The sequence below is a fragment of the Dipodomys merriami genome, unplaced genomic scaffold (assembly GCF_024711535.1).
Source record: "Dipodomys merriami isolate MVZ:Mamm:240054 unplaced genomic scaffold, mDipMer1.0.p SCAF_1598, whole genome shotgun sequence".
NCBI classification, from domain to species: domain Eukaryota; kingdom Metazoa; phylum Chordata; class Mammalia; order Rodentia; family Heteromyidae; genus Dipodomys; species Dipodomys merriami.
Window position 1 is genome coordinate 36,061 of NW_027202935.1, and position 21,010 is coordinate 57,070.

At 37.8% G+C, this 21,010-nt stretch overlaps 1 non-coding gene across 1 annotated transcript; it reads left to right on the plus strand.

Moving 5' to 3' along the window:
- Positions 1-9,645: 9,645 nt before the first annotated feature.
- Positions 9,646-9,752, plus strand: LOC138827651 (U6 spliceosomal RNA). The gene has a single exon (XR_011372162.1). It is a non-coding gene; the product is annotated as a U6 spliceosomal RNA (small nuclear RNA).
- Positions 9,753-21,010: the final 11,258 nt, after the last annotated feature.

A 21,010-nucleotide genomic window follows, 5' to 3' on the forward strand; every position in this document is an offset into this window, starting at 1 on the left:
AGGCTAAGTAGCACTTGGGCCTTGAGTCTCTACAATCAAACATTTTTTCTTGAATTTACATAGAGCAAGTAACCATGGATACATGAAAAAATATAAAGCATCTAGCTAGGTACGAGTTACTCACACCCATAATCCTAGCTAATCCGGAGGCAAAGATATGAGGATTGCAGTTCAAAGCCAGCAGGGTCAGGAAAGTCATTGAGACACTCATCTCAAATTAATCACCAGAAAACTGAAGTGGTGCTATGGCTCAATTGGTAAAACAATAGCCTTGAGTTGAAGACCTCAGGAACAGTACTGAGGCCTAGAGTTCAAGCCCCATGACCAAGAAAATAAATAAACATCTATATTAATATTACCATCAGAGCCGAAACAGAGTTTGTGAGAGACACTTTTTTCCCTTGTTTTGAGAGAGGAGACTGCAACCAGACAATGTCTAGACCTGATATACACATCACCTTTGCCTTCAATGTCAACAGCACTGAAAATTCAGCATTTCCAGCACTAAGGAAGGAGTGTGACACTCCAGTCTCTTAACTCTCTCAAGAATTGTCTGTTTTAACCCTTCTGTGGCCAGCCCTCAGGATTCTGAGATGTCAGGGTGGACTTGCCACCTCATAGCATTTCCACTTTTAGCTCAACTTCAGAGTTCTCTGCAGACAGTTAATAGCAACAAAAAGATTTTCCTGACTCTATTTTCTTTTTTTGGCCTAACCTCATTTGATGTGATACGGTTTCAAATTAAATATTGTATTTTCTTTCTAATAAATTTAACTGTTGTTCTAACTGCTGTAGATTTTCTTCAAAGGAAGTAGTTTAGGCTAGCACATTGCATGGAGGAATTTTTTTCAAATGACTTTAATTGTTATAACAGAGGTGATATACAGAGAGATTCCAATTATGTGAGTCAGTTAATGAGTATATTTCCTTTCATACACTGTCTTCCATTCCCTCATTCTCTCCCAGTTCCTCCCTTGCGTCTATACTCATGAGTTATATAGTTTACTTCATCAATGTCTAATGACCTCCACTACTACACTTTTCCACCCTATTTGCCTTGAGTTCTACAGCTTTCCCTGTGATGAGCAGACTACCAAAGAAGGAATACAATTCTGAATTTAGGACAGAATGGTTATAGTAAAAGAGACCTATCTCAGGCATTCAGAGATTAGAAATGTGGAGAAATATCTTCAGTTATGTAGGTCAAACATGGAAGAGAATGTGGCAAGCCCAAAGCCAAATGCCAAAGGGAGAGAAATTTAACAAAATACCCTGAAGTTGAAACAAGTTTTAAAAGGGAGAGCTGGGCTTAATGGGAATAGGGCAGAAGAATGGAGATGGAAATGGTTGACTAATACAGTCATAACCCTCAATGTACATATTTGAGAATATAAATAGGAAACTTGAAGGGAAAATGGGATTGGGGTAAGTGAAGGAAGAAAAATGGAAAGTGTGAAAATGATCCAGATGCATTGTACATTGAAATGCACATGTACACTCTCTTCAACACTGACATGATGAAACGAAATCCCTTTGCACAACTAGCTAAAAATTAAGTTTTTGAAGTTTGAATATTGAGACCAGAAGCATAAGCATTTAGAGATAAATTAGAGGATTGCATCGACATATTCTTGAGGCTTGTGCTCCTTTCAATATACAAAAATTAATAAGTGTCAAATCTACTGCAAATGTAAATTTTATTTTGTAAATTCGTTTTGCAAATTACTTAGAATATACAGAACCAAATAACACTATTCCTTCCCTTCCAATAATAAAAGTCTTATTGACCTTTAAGTTGCTCAGTTGTTTCTAAATATCTTAAAGTAATGCATTGGAACTAATTTCATTCTACATTTAATTTTAACTTTTAAATCACTAAATTCTTTTAAAATCCTCTCACTTTGATACAGGTCTGGATAGATAACTGATGTGGGTAGAATCAAAATTACATATATGCTTACCTAATTTTCTCACTTCTGGGCCATTGAATACAGATGGTCCTTGTTAGGAAAATGGAGGCGAGTGGAAAAGGAATAGGATGGACTTGATCATCAACAAACAAGGACTGTTTTTATTGATGAACAGTGAGGGGCACAGCCTTTCCAGTGGGTTTGGAGGTTGTGTGAGGGAGCTGGGACAGGATCAGGGTTTTTATAAAAGATCTGAGCAAGGAGGTAGAGGTTAATGAAAAGCTCCTAGGTCAAGAAAGGTGGGGGCCTTTCAGTTGGGACCACAATGGGATGTGTACAGCTGGGCTTAGGTGGATTGCCCTTCCTGTAATTCAAAGGAGTTCACAAATACCCGGGATTTAGGGTCGGGGTCAATTCATCATATTCCATCTTGATAGAATGTTAGGGCCAAGAGGTGAGAGGCAAGTTCTTCATATAGGGTCTTTGAGACATAAAAAGAATTGTGATGAGTGGGAGTATCATGGAGTTATGAGAACAAAGCAGATTCCCATCATTTGTAACCCTGAAGGAGTATAAAATGTGGAGGGGCATCATGGTCTTTTCTGGCTATTTCCTGCTGGCATGAGGGTTTAAAGGAGTCACTGGGGCTGGGGTCTTTCAGGTCTGTGTTGGATCCAGGGCAGTGTCAGCAAAGCCTCTGGTTGCCTGCAGTAATAGGATGGCCTTGACTTGGTCCCAGATCCTGAATGAGGACTGTTATCCTGTTAGAGAGAAACTTGAAAATGATGAGATCAGTCAAAAGGCTGACAAGGTGGCAGGACTAGTTCATATGAGTGACAGAGTAAAACAAACCCTGGGCACAAGCCATAAATGTTCCATTTGTATCATGAGCCCATAACCAGTCAGAAGTTAGGCCTGGATTGGAGAAGTTAAGGGCCTGGTGTGAGACCTTGATCATTTCCTATCAATAGCAGGTAACAAAGGCAAGAATGTAAATTCCTGTCCAGTTAGAAGTTAGACAGATACAGACAGTAGATGGACAAGCTTCTCAACTTGTGTCTATTGACCGCTTGGCTCTGGTTAATTTTGAAAAGGTAGGCACGAAGTGGCTGATGTGACATCATCTCTTATTCTTTTCCACCTTGTCCTGGACGTGTAGGTGCTTGTGGCTTAGATATAGGCTTTGGACTCAAGGCCTGAGGGAATTCCCTGAGCACTTCAGCTCAAAGCTAGCACTTTGAGTCACAAGCTCACTTTTAGCCGTTGGCTCGTTAATTTTTGAGCCTGCTTCCAGCCTGGCTCTTTGCTGATTATAGAGTCTCAGAGGGATTTTTCTGCCCAGGCTGGCTTTGAACTGCAATATTTGCCACAGAAAATCTTTTATTATTTCCAATTAAAGCAACCAGAAATTAATAGGAACAAGTAGAGCTTACATGCATCCTGTCAAGAATTGATCAACAAATACTTGCCAGAACTCTACAATGACAAAACTCAATTGATGGGATGAGAGTTTGAACACAGCTTGGATGCCTGGAAAACCTGATAACCAATTTTACAAGAGGCTGTCCTGGCCTACACATGTTTTAACACCATAACAATGCAGCTGGCTTTCTCAGGTCAGGCTTGGAAAGGTTTCCAGAGAGTTTTCCAGGAGTCTTAGTTTTTGTAAATCTAAAGCAGTCTTTTATCAAGAATCAGCTGTGTGTGATGGAGTCAGTCAGAAGTCCAATCTACCATGGTGGAGGTAGGATAGTCCAAGCAAGATCTTGGCCAGAATCTGTCCCTCGGATGAATTGTTAGATCTCCTGCTTTGTTGCTTACAAATTTATACAAAGATTGGTTAAGACACTTGACTTTAGATGGACATAGAGAATGACATGATAGTTTTAATGTAAATCACAGCCAACAATTACATACAAACTTTTACTCATAAACTGTCTTTTAAGGCATATTCATCCCATCTTCTACATACTCAAATTTTCTGACAGAAACAAATATGTGGAACAAACATTTTTAGAAAATTCTTACCTCCTTACCGGTGTTTATCCTCACAGCTGGCTAGGAGCTGAACTGGGTCTCACTACTTTTACTACTACCCTTGAAAAAGATGTTTTCTTATAACAAACAGCACATTTGTTGAGAAATATCACTACCAAGAATTATAAGAAGATAATTTTTACACAGTTTTTATGTATTATAATGAGATTATGTTGAACGTGCTCTCTGTCTCTCTCTCTGTCTGTCTCTGTCTCTGTCTCTGTCTCTGTCTCTGTCTCTGTCTCTCTCTCTCTCTCTCTCTCACACACACACACACACACTTAAACAAACGTTTTAAGGCGCGTAGGTTTTTAAAAAAATGAAAATCGGCTATAAGATTGTTTGGAATTCCAATGGCAAAGTGATATTGTTTTGACCAATATGATAAAAAACCATGTGTTCAAGGCAATACCAAACAAAATGCAAGGCAAATTTTGACAAACAGAATTTCCACCTTTAAACAAACATTGACAACAAGAGAAGGAACCCTTTAAATCAATTTTGGTGATGAGGTGGTTTAGTATTTTAAATTGAACATTTTAACCATTAGAACAGTGAAGAGTATAGAGGAGATAGGTTGGTGGAAGTGTGGGGGTTGAAGAAAAACCCATCATGTGGTCTTTGTCTCTTGCTAGGTTCAGCTTCCAAGGCATGTAGAGAGAATTGGGGGAGGAGGTGGTTGAACAGGTTTGTAAGGGGAAAAGATAGCACTTTTAACCTGCAGATATTTAAAGGGAGGATGTGGCATAATGAAGTTACTGAAAAGGTAGTTTGAATAATTGGATAAAGTTATTGGAAGAGGTGAGAGGGAGGGATTTTTCTTTGGTAGCCACTTAGAGGAGAAATTAAGAATCTAGATTTTGAAGTGAGTGGACTCAGGAAAGAGGAAAGGACTGTATTATTGTCTAAGTCCCTAAGAGAAGAAGGATTGGCTTGTTTCTATTATGGGATTTCAGGGTGGTAAAGGAAGAGAGCAGCAAAATACAGAGGCTTTCCTCAGTGTGTTTGTCAGCCAGCCTCAGTCAATAACAGATTAACGAATTGTCCAGACCAGAGGACCATTTAATTATGGTCTGGAAGGGAAGAAGGTGTATTAGCCATAGAAGAGGGTTGAGAAATGTATAAGTATGGAGGGGTTTGTTTAGAAGGATTTTTAACAGGACTCATAGCTTGTTGTTTTACCTTTGGAGGCCTATGCCCACCCCCACCTTGTGTCAGCTACACAAGCATGCAGACAGGCAGGCACAGAGACTGGGGTCAGCAAAAGGAGTTTGCTTGAAACAGACACAGTTTTAGCCTAGAGAATATGGACCAACTGCAAATACCAAGAGTGTAGTTAGAAGAGCAAGGAAGGAGAAAAGGTTCTTTTGTGATGGAGGTCATCAAAGAAAAGAGAGATAGAGGGAAATGGAGAGGGGGAGAGAGACAGATTGAGTTGCTACAAGATAAGGAGTTACTTTTTTAGAGGAAACGTTGGGTGGCTCCTGGCAGAGAAGGGCTTGGTGAGCAAGGCAGGAGAGTGGAGAGGGAGCCCTCTGGAGTGGAGGTCAGAGAAGGACTTGGTGGACCAAACAGAACAAGCAAAGTGAGGATTTTCTGGAGCAGAGCTTGAGGAGGGCTTAGGTTTAGGGGACCTCAGACTCCTCCCAGTTTCATTGGAGAATTGTTTAAATCAGCAAGAGTGAAACCTAAGGTTCTGAATTTAGTTCAGCAGTGCCATGGTAATGAGACCAGATTTTGGAATAAAAACAAGTCAGTTTTGTTTTTTTATGACTGTAAATCAGTCAGCCCAAAGTCTTAAGTTTAGACAGCAGGCATGCCAATGGGGTGTCTTTGGGAGACAATTTGGAAATTTTGGTAGGACTATGGATCCTGTCCTGATGCTCCAGGCACCGCTGGTGCTTTGAGAAGCCAGACGGATGGATCCCAATAATTAAGAGAGGGCATCCCCAAAGGTCCTAATTAAAGGGTATCAGGGTATAAGGAAAGAAGAGACTTCTGGAGTCTCTGTACCCCACAGACAAGAAGGAAGGGAGGGAGTCCTGCCCTCCTGGGGTCCATGTCAGGTGCCTACACCACAGACCGGGCTAGTTACCTTGTCCTGAAGGCTTTTAGGTATTGGGTGAAGTCAGTCAAACAGTGAAGAGCCTCCTGCCTGGAGATCAGAGTCCAGGGACAGGGTAAAGGATAGAGAATAGGGGGAGAGATAAGGCCTTTTCTGAGCTTACGCACTGGGGCAATAATACCTCAAGCCACAGCAGCGTGGCCATCCACTGCTTGCACTGCTTACAAAAGCAAAGGCTAGGAGGTTTTTCAGGTGTCTGTTTAGCCCAAAGTAAGCTCAGAGGGCTCTGTGCTTCTGATGAAGAAAAGCCTTGGAAGGAGGAGGAAGGTAGCAGAAAGGCTCCGTGAGAGGTGGCAAGGAGGTGGGTGGCCCCTTGGCAGAGGGCACCTACTTACTCCTGGTGCGTTTTATCTCCTGGGTGTCAGCACCATATGTTAGGAAAATGGAGGAGAATGGAAAAGGAATAGGCCTGACTTGATCACCAACAGAAAGGACTCTTTATTGAGGAACAGCCAGGGGCACAGCCCTTCCAGCAGGAATGAGGTTGTGTGAGGTAGCTGGCACAGGATCAGTGTTTTATAGGAGATCTGATCAAGGAGGTAGAGGTTAATGAAAAGCCCCTAGGTCAAGAAAGATGGAGGACATTCAGTTGGGTCTGAGATGGGATGTTTACAACTGGGCCTAGGTGGATTGCCCTACCTGCACATCAAAGGAGTTCACACATACCTGGAATTATGCCTGGAGTCCGTATGGACTTGGGATAATAGGGTGGGGGTCAACCATTCAGGCCAATTGGAAAAAGTTAGCGTTCCGAGCTTTTCTGCATATAAACACTCCATCAACATTTTCTTATTAGAGGATTATTCAAGATTAGCTATATGTTGATTGATAATAACTGAGCTTGACAGAAAGGTGAGGGAAAACTGTCTAGTCTCCAATGAGGTTCTGACTTGTATTTCACAAAGTGTTATGAAAGCACTCAATGAGAAATCTTGTAGCTGCATTTCTTAAAAGTGCTTGCCTAGGGGCTGGGAATGTGGCTTAGTGGTAGAGCGATTGCCTTGCGTGTATGAGGCCCTGGGTTCGATGCCTCAACACCACATAAGCAGGAAAAAAAAACAGAAGTGGCTCTGTGGCTCAAGTGGTAGAGTGCTAACCTTGAGCTGAAGAGCTGAGGGACAGCTCCCAGGCCCAAAGTTCAGGCCCACGACCGGACCCCCCAAAAAAATTTAAAAACAAAAGTGCTTGCCTGGTTACACTTTCTGATAATGTGTCAATTCAAGTACTTCTTGGAGTTCCAAACCATTCAATTTTGCTGTATTAGAAACTTGTTACGTTTTGCAGACAGCTCTTGGTGATGAAATTTGTGCTTTTTAAAATTGCTTTCCCAATTCCATCCACAAAATGCAGACAAAAATTATCTGAAAAAATTCATATCTGTTGATATTGCATATACATTTACTTTCCATTACAAACCTAGAATGCGGTAAAATTTCTCATAGCAATTACACTGCACTAGATTGTGGGCAGTTTCTAATGTAAATAATATATTTATTTTTGTAGAGAATTTGAGTATCCAAAATTTTAATATGCCTGTCATCCTAAAAACAATACCTTGCTGATATTGAATGACAAATATAACTTCCCATAAGTACAGAAATTTTCCTTGTATCTTTCTAATATATACTTTTATTGTAAAGGTACTGTACAGAGGGGTTACAGTTACACAAGTAAGGAAATGAGAACATTTCTTATTGAGCATTGTTAACCCCTCCTGTTTTTCCTCTACCATCCCTTCCCTTTACACCACCACAACTCCTCCCTCCATCCCCCTCTGATAGAGTGTCTTGTACATCCTATTGTTACAATGGATCAACCTGTATCCTTTCCTTATATCTTAAATGAAGAAATGCTGGCTTGTTTCATGCTGATTCTACTTGTGTTGACACACCTAAAGTCACTCTCCAAGTCCAAAAGCACATAAATGAAGTGCAAATCATCTTTTGTCAGTGGTATAATTGTGTTCTACACATTTATTGACAGGATACAAACCTTAATACATATATACATTTGAAGGCATTTGATGTGTGAAAACCCGTCAATATAAAATATAAAGTGATTTTGAAAAAAATAAAAGTGACTCAGAAGAAATTATAAATGCAAAAACAGTCTTTACAGAAACAAATTCTTAGAGATATTTCATGACTTTGAAAAGGATAAAGTGGCTGAAATTAATATAAATTTAGAAGTATGACAATTCACAAAAATATAAAAAGATATTCATGTATATCATTATATAAGCCAAAGCAGAAAGCAAATGTTGTTTAGATGACTTTTTAAAATACACTTTCTCAGGAACTGGGAAGGGGTTTCAGTGGTAGAGTGCGTGCCTAGAATGAATGAGGCCCTGGGTTTGATTCCTCAGTACCACATCAGTACAAAAAGACAAAGGTGGTCCTGTGGCTCAAGTGGTAGCACTAGACTTGAGCTAAAGAGCTAAGGGAAAGCACCCAGGCCCAAGATTTCAAGCCCCACGACCAACAAAAACAAAATCAAAACACAAAAAATCATTGTCTCTCACTTTTGTGTCCTCAAATCTGTAAGACGGCTGCTTCAGCCTAGGGCTAAGATTTTAGCTGTGGACACTTAACACTCCTGATTCAGACTCTACTTGAGAAAAATTTTAATGAATATTTTGTTCTTAATTTTGTTCTTTGTAAATTCATATGCACCTATAATACATGGTGTGGCCATCCCAGTAACATTCTCAAAGTACCTCCTAATGACGACTTACAAAAAGTTGTATTATATTACAACAAGGAAAATAATGCTACAATAAACAAAACCAATCATTAAATATTAATGATTAATAAAATGAAAAATGAAACAATTACCAGTGTTTCCAGTATTTGAAGTATACTACATATTAGGTTTTACTATTTTTTCATAATCCTGTACATTTAAAACTGCCTAAGATTATGATGTTCAATAAGAGTTTTATAGGCTATGAGTAGTCTTTAAAGTTTCCCACTAAGATTATTATTTATGGCTCATCTCATCTGTATATGGCTTATATCACCATTTGTTCCTCGCTAACCTATAAAGTAAGGAAGCCCTAAAGTTTTAACAGAAACTGTGGAATTAACAAAGTCTTAACTCTTCACTCTGCTTCTTTACACAAAGAATTTGCAAATTCTCATTAGTAAAATTTCTATAAACTCTGAAATGTACACACTTAGTAGTATATGCTGCTACAATAAATCTTAAATACTTTATGGAAAAGTTTTATGACCTGTCATACAGTCTTAATTTTGGCATATATATAAGCAAATTCCCAAAATTAAAAATATTTAAAACATTAAAACTTTTAACAAACCTTAACACTTGCTTCAATGTTCATTATGAGAGGTGCCTTGTATAGAATAATTGAATTCCTCCTCTTGCACATCTCTTGAACAACAAATATCTTGATTATATTGTTTTTGACATGCCAATCTTGACTTTATTCATAAATGTGTGCTTATATAAGAAACACATGGTTTTAAAATTTCACAACAATTCTTTAGAACTTACTTTTTGTTGAATTGTTTAGTTTAAGAAAATCAATTACACTTTATATATAAAAAATGTTCTGTGCTCAATTCGGCAGCACATACACTAAAATTGAAATGATACAGAGAAGAGTACCATGGCCCCTGTGCAAAGATGACAAGCAAATTCATGAAGTGTTCCATATTTTTACAACAGACGCTGGAGTGGATGTGGCCAGAAAGGAACCCTACCGCATTTGAACCCTACTGCATTCTTGGGTGGGAGTGTAAACTTGTTCAGCTACTTCGGAAAGGAGTATGAAGGTTCCTCAAAAGATTCCACATAGCGCTCCCCTATGACCCAACAAATACTACTTCTGGGCATTTACCCAAATGATCACAAACAAGACCATACTAAAACTACTAGCACTACTATATTTATTGCAGCATTATTTACCATAGCTAAAATATGGAACCAACATTGATGCTTCTCAGTACATGAATGGATCAAGAAAATGTTATAGATAGATAAATAGATAGATAGATTGATTGATTTCCTGTGTGTGTGTGTGTGTGTGTGTGTGTGTGTGTGTGTGTGTGTGTGTGTGTGAGAATAGGAATTCTATACCTCCATCTGAAAGAATGACATTGCCCAATTTGTTAGGAAATGGAAAGGCTTGGAAATAATTATATTAGTGAAGTAAGCCAACTCCAAAGAAACATAGGTCCCATGGTTTCCCTTATTTGCAATAAATAATATATGTCTGAGATAAGCAGAAAAGGTCAAAAGCTATGTGCATATGACCAGATAAGATGATGTTAAATGAAATGACCCCCAAAGTAAGTACACAAGTGGGTTTTTTTCTTGCTTGCTATTATTTCAAACGTATTTATAATGTACGATGTATTTTATTGTTTCTTTATATGTTCCTCGCCCACAGTATAACCTCTGTTTTCACTGTATTTGATTTTGGTGCACCTGAATCTTGTATATACACTTAGCTAATTGGGGAGGGGAAAGAAGAAACAAAATGGTTAACTAGGAATACTGGTCCACCCATTGTGACAATGAGATGCACAAGACACTATGTTGAAAGTTGAACTTTACAATTTAGGTGGGGTTGGGGGGGGGATGAAGGGGAGTGTACTTGTAGAGATGTGAGGAAGGGATGGTGGGGGAAAAACCAAGGAGGAGGTAACAATGCCTGAGAGGAAAGGGACTCATTACCTTGCTCTTGTAACTGAAACCCCTCTGTATGGTATTTTAACAATAAAATACATATAAAAATGTTCTGAGATGGAACAGTTTATTTCCTCTATTATACCCATATAATATCATTAACTAAGAAATTAATGCAAAACACTGACGTGAATAAGTGTGTGAGTGTGTGTGTATGTGTGTGTGCCTGCATGTTGGCGTGCTCAGAGTTTGAACTTAGGGCTTTAAGGTCTTGCTAGGCCTTTCCCCTCTAGTTTGGTGAGCTAGTATATTAGCTACATCTCCATTCATGCTCTTTTCTAGTTCATTAAAATTTTTGAAAAATAATGTCATGATTTTTTGCTCTGATTGGTTTCCAAATGTTATCCACAGAACTCAGCCTTCTGAGTACATATCCTGAGTAGTCAGGATTACAAGGGTGACCAACCAGCACAAGGCTTTCAGAAACATATTAAATGTAGAAGAAAATTTACTTCATGAGTGCTTGTTTTATCATCTACATTTAAAGCATTTTGGAGTGATTATATGTGAATTTATTTCGTTTTTGGAGTCTTAAAAGACAGTACGTGATGATATTTAAAAATTTTACTACTTTTTAAAAAGGAAACTGGAAATGTGGAACAGAAGAAATTTGGCTCTCTTTGGACCTCAATTTATAAGCTCATCTCTGTGCATGATAACCCAATGTCACCAACACAGTCTGTGTTGAAGACAAAATGTGGCAGAAAACAAACACCCTTGGCAACAATTGCTATGGTATTATTTCTTGGACAATATGTATATTGAATTGAGTGTGTAAGAGAATGGAGAGATTTTACCTACCTTTTTTGTATTGCTGAAAGACTTTTGGAAACTTTGACTGATTTCCTTCCTCATTGTGTGTCTTTGGACCGTGCACTTAGTGCCTTTAATTACAATTTTTCCCAACATTATAATGGTAATAACATTAGCATTACAGCAAATATTATCTTAAGAATTAAGAGGCATGACACTGGTGAAATACTTAAGTTTCTATGAATAAGCTTTGAGTTTGGTCAGCAATTTTTAATACTAAATATAATTCCATATGTATTACAGAAACCATTACATGTAGCGAGAAACCAGAACTAATGTTATCAATTGACTGTGATCTGCTTTCAAGGAAGCCAGGTGGATAACTTCTCATGCTGTAATTCAAACTGGTTATCTTGTCTTGATATTGTAAAAATATCAGGGACAGAATAATGAAGAAATGTTGTGCACTGAGCTGAAGCGCGTATGAAAATGTGCAAAACTGATAAAACGTAAACTTATCTGAGCAGTATATTGTGTTTTACATCATTAAAGTTACATTGCAAAGATAGGGAGACCTAGAAGAATGAATTCTACTTTTGATACCCTATCATAGGGACTTAGAAGGATGAACTTACCTCATGCTTGAAGAGGCATCATCGGATGAGAGGAACAGTGTTTTTTTGTTTGCTTCCTTCCATTTATTCTTCAGTTTGAAATCTGAACTACTTGAAACTGAAGGAAACCAAGGGAAATCAGACATGCAGGCTTTGGAAAGAGCAATAAACATAAAATAAAATAAATATAGCCTTGTAAAAGGTCAAACTAAATTGAGTTTTATAGTCTCAAGTGATCTAAGCAATATCATGATATTGAAAATTTTAAAATGTTAGGAGTTGCTTAATGTTTTCCTTTCTACTACCTTGAATTAATTATTGATTTTGTATAGCGAGCTTAAAGATGAGATTAACAAGTAACATGAATAAAAATGGACAAAAGTTCCAAAAAGCCCTGAAAATCACAGTGGGTTTACAAAGTTGTGTTTAATACCATTTCTATACTGGCTTAGTGAACAGAAGTCATTAGAGAAATGCAATTCAAAATTACTATGATACTACTTCATAACTATTATAACTCTTACAAAAAACCCCAAAAGAACCAGGTGTGGTGGTAAAGGTTTGTAATTCCAAGCATTTAGGAGGTTGGACTAAGAGGAATTGAGTCTAAAGCCAGTCTGGGTTACTTCACCTATTAGAAACATGCACTTTCATAAAACTCAAAAGGCAATAATATTGGTGAGAGTATGGAGAAAAGAAAATTCTCTACACTCTTGGTCAAAATACAGGCTCGTATTCTCGTTGTAGAAATTAGTATGCATTTTCTAAAAAAATGCAAAGTTGAAATATCATCTGACTCACCAATCATGTGATTGTTTCTCTCTGGGTAACTCGTAAATATATTTGTAGTTCATTGTTATTCACATTATTCACAACAGCAGCCAAGATATACTTCGAAGTTAAGTGTTCAAATTCACACAATTAAAGCAACTCTGGTACAGGCACAAATACATGTTCTGTTTCATCCTTAAAATAGCAAGATACTTCTCCCATTAGCCACAACTTACAATGACCAGAAAGATGTAATCTAAATGAACAAAAATTTTGTCTTCCGATCTTTGTAATACTACACACACGCAAACACACCAACCTCAAACATTACGAGAGAATTTTTTTTAAAGTAAAGCAAACTGGAATCACTAGGGCATTTAGATCACAATGTAGAAGATAGTAGATATGAAGGATAACCAAGTACAGAGTTGTAATGTACAAGATGAGGTTACAGGGGACTACAGTGGCCTTACAAAGGAATGAAGCTAAGTAAGTAGGAGTTGTTCTTCCGAATGAAGCTAAATAAATAGCAGTTGTTCTTCTGAGTAGGGTTTGCTCTTTAAAGTTGTTCTTCCTTCAGTAATGGATGAGATTAATGTAATTCTTTAAATATACCTGCCTGTTTGCAGAAATAATATCAAACAATATAGCAATAATGTTCTATGCTCAACATAGAACAAAATGTCAAATTAAAATACATGAGATTATTCTTGATATAAACTAATTATTACAAATAAGGGAAAACCTGAGACCTATGTTTCTTTAAGTCTGGCTTACTTCACTTAATATTTTTTCCAAGATCTTCCATTTCCTTACAAATGAGGTGGTATCATTCTTTCTGATGGAAGCATAGTATTCCACATGCATGTGTAAGTGTGTGTGTATGAGAGAGTGACATTTTCTTCATTCATCTACTGAGGTGCATCTGAGTTGATATCATATCTTAGCTATGGTAAATAATACTGTGATAAACACAATTGTGCTGGTAGCTTTAGTGTGGCCTTGTTTGTTGTCACGTGGGTAAATGCCCAGAAGTGGTATTAGTGGGTAATAGGGAAGCATTATTGTGTACATCAAGGATAATCTTAGTAGATGAGCAGAATAGCTCACTATCTACTTACATATGATCTTTTTTTTTTTTTTTGGTCGGTCGTGGGGCCTGAACTCTGGGTCTGGGCACCGTCCCTGAGCTCTTCAGCTCAAGGTTAGCGTTCTACCACTTGAGACACAGTGCCACTTCCGGCTTTTTTCTGCTTATGTGGTGCTGAGGAATCGAACCCAGGGCCTCATGCATGCAAGGCAAGCATTCTTACCACTGAGCCACCTTCCCAGCCCTACATATGATCTTATAAGGTGATTCCAAGTGAAATGAACTCAAAGACATGTTTTTGTTGTTGTTGTTCTTAATGTAGTATGTGATTTCTTTTTATCTTTTGTGTTTTCCCCACCAATGTTTATCCCCTGTAGTCACTGTATTTGATTTTGATACCCTGGTTATTGTAAATATGTTGATCTGAACTAGGAAAGGGAAAGGTGAATAAACAAAATAGTGAGACAAAGGACAAAGGGGGAACCTATGCAAACGAGATACTCACAATATTTTGGAAATAATCTTGGGGGATGTTAGGAAGGATGAGGGAGTAACATGGGGGAAGTGGTAACAAGTTAGAAAAAAATGAATTCACTAACTTACTTATGTAAATCTAACCCCTCTGTACATTAACTTGATAATAAAATTTAAATAAAAATAAAATACATGAGAGCAGCAATACAGGAGATGAGAGTGGGGAAAATATTGTATTATACAGAGAAAAGTAGAACAGCTGTGGAGTACAGTGATTTCACTGTAACATAGGAAGTGATAAACTAGTATACAACTTTTCACCCTCATGTCAATCACTAAACAGGGAAAACAAAATGCAAACTCAGTAAAACAATAGAGATAAAATAGAAAAATAAACAATTAAGGTGAAGAGATGAATTGGACCAAGAATAACAAATGACACAGGAAGCAAATAAGCTGGTAAGTTTAAAAAATATTGCCCATAATAGTATTTTTTACATCACAATTTGTTAGAACTATAATTCAAATCACAGTTTAATAATATATTATTTTAATAATGTTATTATTACTGATTTAATATTGAATGTTTAACATATAATTTTAATTTTAGTAGATATAGAAAAGAAGAAAGTGAAACTAATTTTAATAATATATTTCATGAATTGTAAAATTGAGAAGCATTAGAATTTAAACAAACATATCATTATTTCAATAATAAATCATCATTTCATTTTTGTGAATTAATTTAATAATTCAGTTTATTCTACACTTAGCACTCATCATAACATCAAATAATAAATTATTGCATATGACTCTTGGTATTAGGTGAAAAGGCTCAACATTGTGGTAAAATTCACACCACACATTCTCCAGGCAGTGTATGAGGGTATGACTCCTCTTGTCTAGCTTAAATTGTGGAAATTTGATTACTACATGCATGTTAAATTCCTGTCTAGGAGACATCCATAAAATTATATACAGTATTTCATATGATGCTTATAGAACATATTCATTAAATTTTTATTTTGTGCCAAATAAATATTTGTACAGAGACTGCATTTCTGAGTAGATGATGGTGTATATGTGCCAGATAATACATATTGAGGCTTATTTTATATTTCTGACATTGTTTCAATAGTTGGATTTAATTTTCCATAAGGTGTTAAGTGTATTATATTGGATATATGAAAGTAATGAATGTTTATTACATTAATCCATTGTCACTTGTCTAATCCCAAGTATAAATTATCCATGTGTTTGAAGTAATGAAAAAAACAACAGATATAAGCAAGATAAATCTGTCTAATCCCAAGTACAAATTATCCATGTGTTTGAAATAATGAAAATAACAACAAATATAAGCAAGATAAATCAGACTCTAGACAAGTATTTCCTCCTTTATTTTGATAGTTGGTCCTCTTTTACAATACAGTATATTCTTGGGAAAATGTGCTCCACGCTGACCACAACTGAAGAATATTATGATTTGATCTATCCTAAGAGAAAAAAGGAAGGTAATCCTTCCTTCCAAACTTCTGCTCCCAGAGATGTGATCTGTTTTATGGTAGTGACTTGAAAATGAACATTTTTCACAGTCAACTTTGAAAAGCCATCTTGATAGACCATTGTTAGAGAGGATTATTCATGGTTTTGCAAGGATGCCAGATTGGCTCATTTTGAAACAATGAAAACAGGAATTTAGTCAGCTGTTTTTGTTTCTTTAGGAGAAAAACCTATTGAGTATAGGCCAGGGGATCATTGGGACCCAGTGAAGCTACTACCTTGAATAGTAAACCTAGACCTCTAAAAAATATACTCCAGTAAGCACAGCCAGTCAGAGCTGCTATCACAGCCTACATGAAGTCAGGCAAATAACAGAAGATGAGAGGCATTTAACTGATAAAAACATATTTTTATGAGTCAGACTGAAATGAGACTCTAGAGAGAGGGTCAGAAATACTGATTAGAGAGATTAAATTTGTCACACAAAGATTGGAAAATAGAATTCCTTGTAGAACAAATAAATCATAGAAAGCCCGTGCATGTAAGAATATGACAGCAGACCAAATTCCAGAAATGCACATTTTCTTAGAGGACAGCTTAATGAATTATCAATGGAAATCTTTGGATTCTTAAATATTTGACCACATGTGGGAGAAGGCCAATTACTGAAGAGAAAGAAAGTGTCATCACTCTGTTAGGAGGTTCAATATCACATTACGAAGTAATCAAGCACAGACTTGTAATAAAAAGAGAAAAAAATAATTTTTCCAAATGAGGGGATCATTTGATTTGATTTAGTAGTTCTTGATTTATTTGCTAGCAATTCCCATACAATTGATCCAGTCCCACATCTGAGTTGATATTTACTGAAGTATTCCCACATGAAGGAAAAGAGAAAATTTACAAATGTATGATGAAATGAATTGAGGGTGACATGTTCTAATACTGATATCTGACCTTTAGACACAGGAGAAGAGGTGGATTCTCTTTTTATATAAAAATCCCCCATTTCTTAGCCTGGTGCCACATGCTCACAGCTGTAATCCTAGCTACTCCGGAAGCTGAGATCTGAGGACTGCTGTTCAAAGACAGCTGGGGCACCTGAGACTGTTATCTCCATTGAACCACCAGAAAACCAGAAGTGGCACTGTGGCTCAAGAGGTGGAGAACTGACCTTCAGTTGAAGAGCTTAGGAACAGGTCCCACTCCCATAGTTAAAGACCAACAACAACAACAAAAAATCCCCCTTCTCTTGGACTGCCTACATCTTTTCCTAACATTCAACAAAAAGCCCTTTTATCACCCGCTACATTTAAGTCCTAAACTAACTACTGCCAATAGAATGATGTGGTATCTGATGTCAAAAGGTTCATATTTGCGGAAACAAATACCAACAGGGTTAACATTTTTCCCATTCCTTGAACTCTTGCCCTGGGCCCTGAACATGGTTATGTGGTAGCTTTAATGTGAGCTTGTTTGTTATTTATTGGATTACTGCCCACTAGGGTAATTAATGAGTCATAGGGGAGATTTATGTTTAGTCTTTTGAGTACTCTCCATACTGCATTACAGAGTGATTGAAAAAGTTTAATTTGGAAGGGAGTTCCGGGAAGATGGCAGAGGAGAAGCTGGAGGCTAAACAAGCTCTTGTATACAAAGCAGTTTTAGTGTTCCAGTGAACAGTCCTAAGCCAGAGAATCACACCAAGTGTGCCATCACAGGACAGAGAGTTAGGCCAGAGAGGGAAAATCCAGGCAAGGAGACAGATCTGAGCACTTGCCAGCAGATGCTACTGTGGCTGCAGTTGTGGTGAAAATGGCCATAGCTGCCATACCTGCAACACAGAGAGTCCAGGACAAAGGAGTCAGATGCGGCAGGCGAGCAGATTCTACTCAATATCAGCAAGAAGCGACAAGGAGGAAACATTTCATCCTGCAGTTCACAGACCAGAGACAACCCAGGAACCAAGACTCCACGTGGGTAGAAGCCTTAAATCCTCACTCCTTCTCAGGGAGCAGAGGAGGAAAGGCCACCCCCCCCCACTACCAGAGATCTCCATCTTTGATACTGACACAGGCCAGGCTGAGCTGCTAGCTCCATCTCAGGCCTTGGAAGAAAACTAGCGTCATTTAGCAGGTCACAAGAACCTAAACTGACCGGCCAGACTCAGCTCCACCCAGGGAAAAGTCACCCAGCTCTGGATGCCAATTCCAGGAGTGGCTTTCTTCACTTGGTAAACAGAGCCAGAGGCTGCCCCTCCCTTTAGCAGCCTTGACAATCAATTGAAATTCAGTAAACAGGAACCCTGAGAATGGCTCCAGGCTGGGCTTTGTGAGTCTCTCACTAACCCCTCAGGGAAAAGCTACTGATGGCTGAAAGGCCTCAACTCCACCCAGAATTTAGCATCATCACAGCATCTCCAAACTTGAGGAAAGAGCCATCTCCCTCTTTTGTGATACTCAAAGCAGATCTCCCTCCCATTGAACTAGCCTGGGAGGAGGATCACAAAATCTGGGTAAAGCAGAGCATTTTTCTGCCTACTCAAACTGACTTAAGAAACCAACCAAGCCACAGGAAAATCAAACACCACAAGCAGACCAGAGACTCCAACATGTGGCTGGTTATGGACACAAGGGAGATACAGGATCTTCACACCCCTCCAATAAAATTAAAGAAGTTTTTTTTCTTTTTTGGGGGGTACCTTTTAATAAAATTTTTTTTTCTAAAATTTTTTTAATTCTTAATTTTTACCTTTTTAAAAAATTGTTTTCTAGGGCTGGGAAGGTGGCTCAGTGGTAGAGTGCTTGCCTTGCATGCATGAGGCCCTGAGTTCGATTCCCCAGCACCACATAAGCAAAAAGAAAAAAAGCCAGAAGTGGCGCTGTGGCTCAAGTGGTAGATCGCTAGCCTTGAGCTGAAGAGCTGAGGGACAGCGCCCAGACCCACAGTTCAGGCCCCACAACTGGACCCAAAAAAAAAATTGTTTTCTAGTAACATTTTTTCTTCCTCTTATAATTTTTATTTGGGGAGTATATGTGTGTGTGCGTTTTTTTTCTTTCTTTTTAAAAGAATATTTGATCTTTTTTTCTTTCTTCCTCAATGTTTTCACCTTTTCTTCTCTTCATTCTTCTTTGTGTGACTTAATTGCTGTTCTGCACATCCTCAGACATACCCATAGTCAATTATTGGACCTTATCCCCCATTGTGTACACACTTAATCCAGAAATTTATTACTCAATTCAAAACCTCTTGGACTTAAATTCCTTAATAGCACTATGACTCTTTATACCTGTATAATAATTTCAGTATTTTTATTTTTAATTTTTCATGTTTCCATTATTTCCCTCCCCTTCCCTCATTGTATCCACTTCTTCTCTGCGTATTTTGTTTTAATTCTGCATAATTTTTAAGCACTACAATTTTTATTTTTTAATTTTTGCTTTTCTATTTTTTCTTGTCTCTTTTTTCTCTTTCTCTTTCTTCTTTTTTTCTCTCTCTCTGCTTTCATCCTATCCAAACTATTTGCCACTTTGAGATTAGGACTTAGTTAAGTAAACTCTCCCTGTGCCTTCCTACATCTTTTTATTCCTATTTTTACCCACATCTCTCCTCAACATAATAAATTCTCGTATGCCAAATACTTCTTTGGGGTTTGTAGCCCATTAATATATAATTGTTTGATGTTGAATACATATATCTGATGAACTAGATTGTATCTGCAGACTTTGCACTGTGCAAGTACAGACTTTGATTGATGCGTGCTTTAAGATAGTGTTCTAGCACAAAACTGGTGTTACTTTCATCCTAAATGAGCAGAGTGAGCTGGAAAAACACACAAAAAAAAGGAAAGTCCGCGTATCTCAACTCCAAGTCATGATAATCAGGGGACAGAACAGATAATGAATAATCCAGAGGAGAGTTCCAAGAGAGCTCTACAAACACTGCTGGCAACAATGGTAAATGAAAAGATTGAAAACATACAAAAGATTCTGTATGAGCGTGATAGGGAGAGAGAGGAGGCAAACCAAAGGTTAATGCGGGAATATCATGAGCCTGAGGAAGCTACACAAAAACCGATACAGAAATTGAATGACCAGCTGGAGACCACTCCAAAAGAAAGGCAGGAATGGCATGAGCACGCTGAGAACACTGAAAGAGAAATACAAGAATGGCGTGAATGTGAGGAAGCTAAGCAAAGAATAATACAAGAATTGAGAGAACAGGACGAGAATACACAAAGATCACTAAAGGCATTCAGGAATCCATTAACAAAGAGCTGAAGGAAGTCATGGAGACCACAAAGGGAATGCTGAATGGCACCCAACAGAAGGAATGGGAGTACAACGAAATCATAACCAATCAACTAAATTATTTGATAATAAGCACTGAACACCAAATTAAGGAAGTAAAAAAGCTCATACAAGTCTAGAACAAAGCTTCAACAAAGAATTTGAAGGCATCAAAACTGAACAATTGGGGAAATGAGATAAAAAACAAATAGAAAGTCTTTACCGCAGGTTAGACCATGCAGAAGATAGAATCTCGGGGATTGAAGACAGCCTAGATATTGTGGAGAAAGAACATACAACAATCCAAGACAAGTCCAAGAAATATGATAGATCTATTCAAGACTTGGAAGACACCACAGAAGACCTAATCTGAGGATAATGGGTGTAGACGAGCACATAGAAATAGTAGTTAATGATCTAGGAAATTTGTTTAACAGGGACCTAGTAGAGAACTTCCCAAACATGCAAAAAAATAGGCCTATTCAGATATGAGAAGCTTTTAGAACACCAAATAGACCAAACCAGAATAGGACATCCCACCATCACATTATAATCCACACAGGATCAATTCAGACCAAGGAAAAGATCCTTAAAGCTGTCAAGGAGAAAAGACCAATCATCTGTACAGGGAAATCCATTAGAATCACCTCAGATTTCTCAGCAGCGACTATCAAAGCAATGAGAGCCTGGAATGATGTATGCCATGTCCTAAAGACAAAAACTCTCAACCAAGA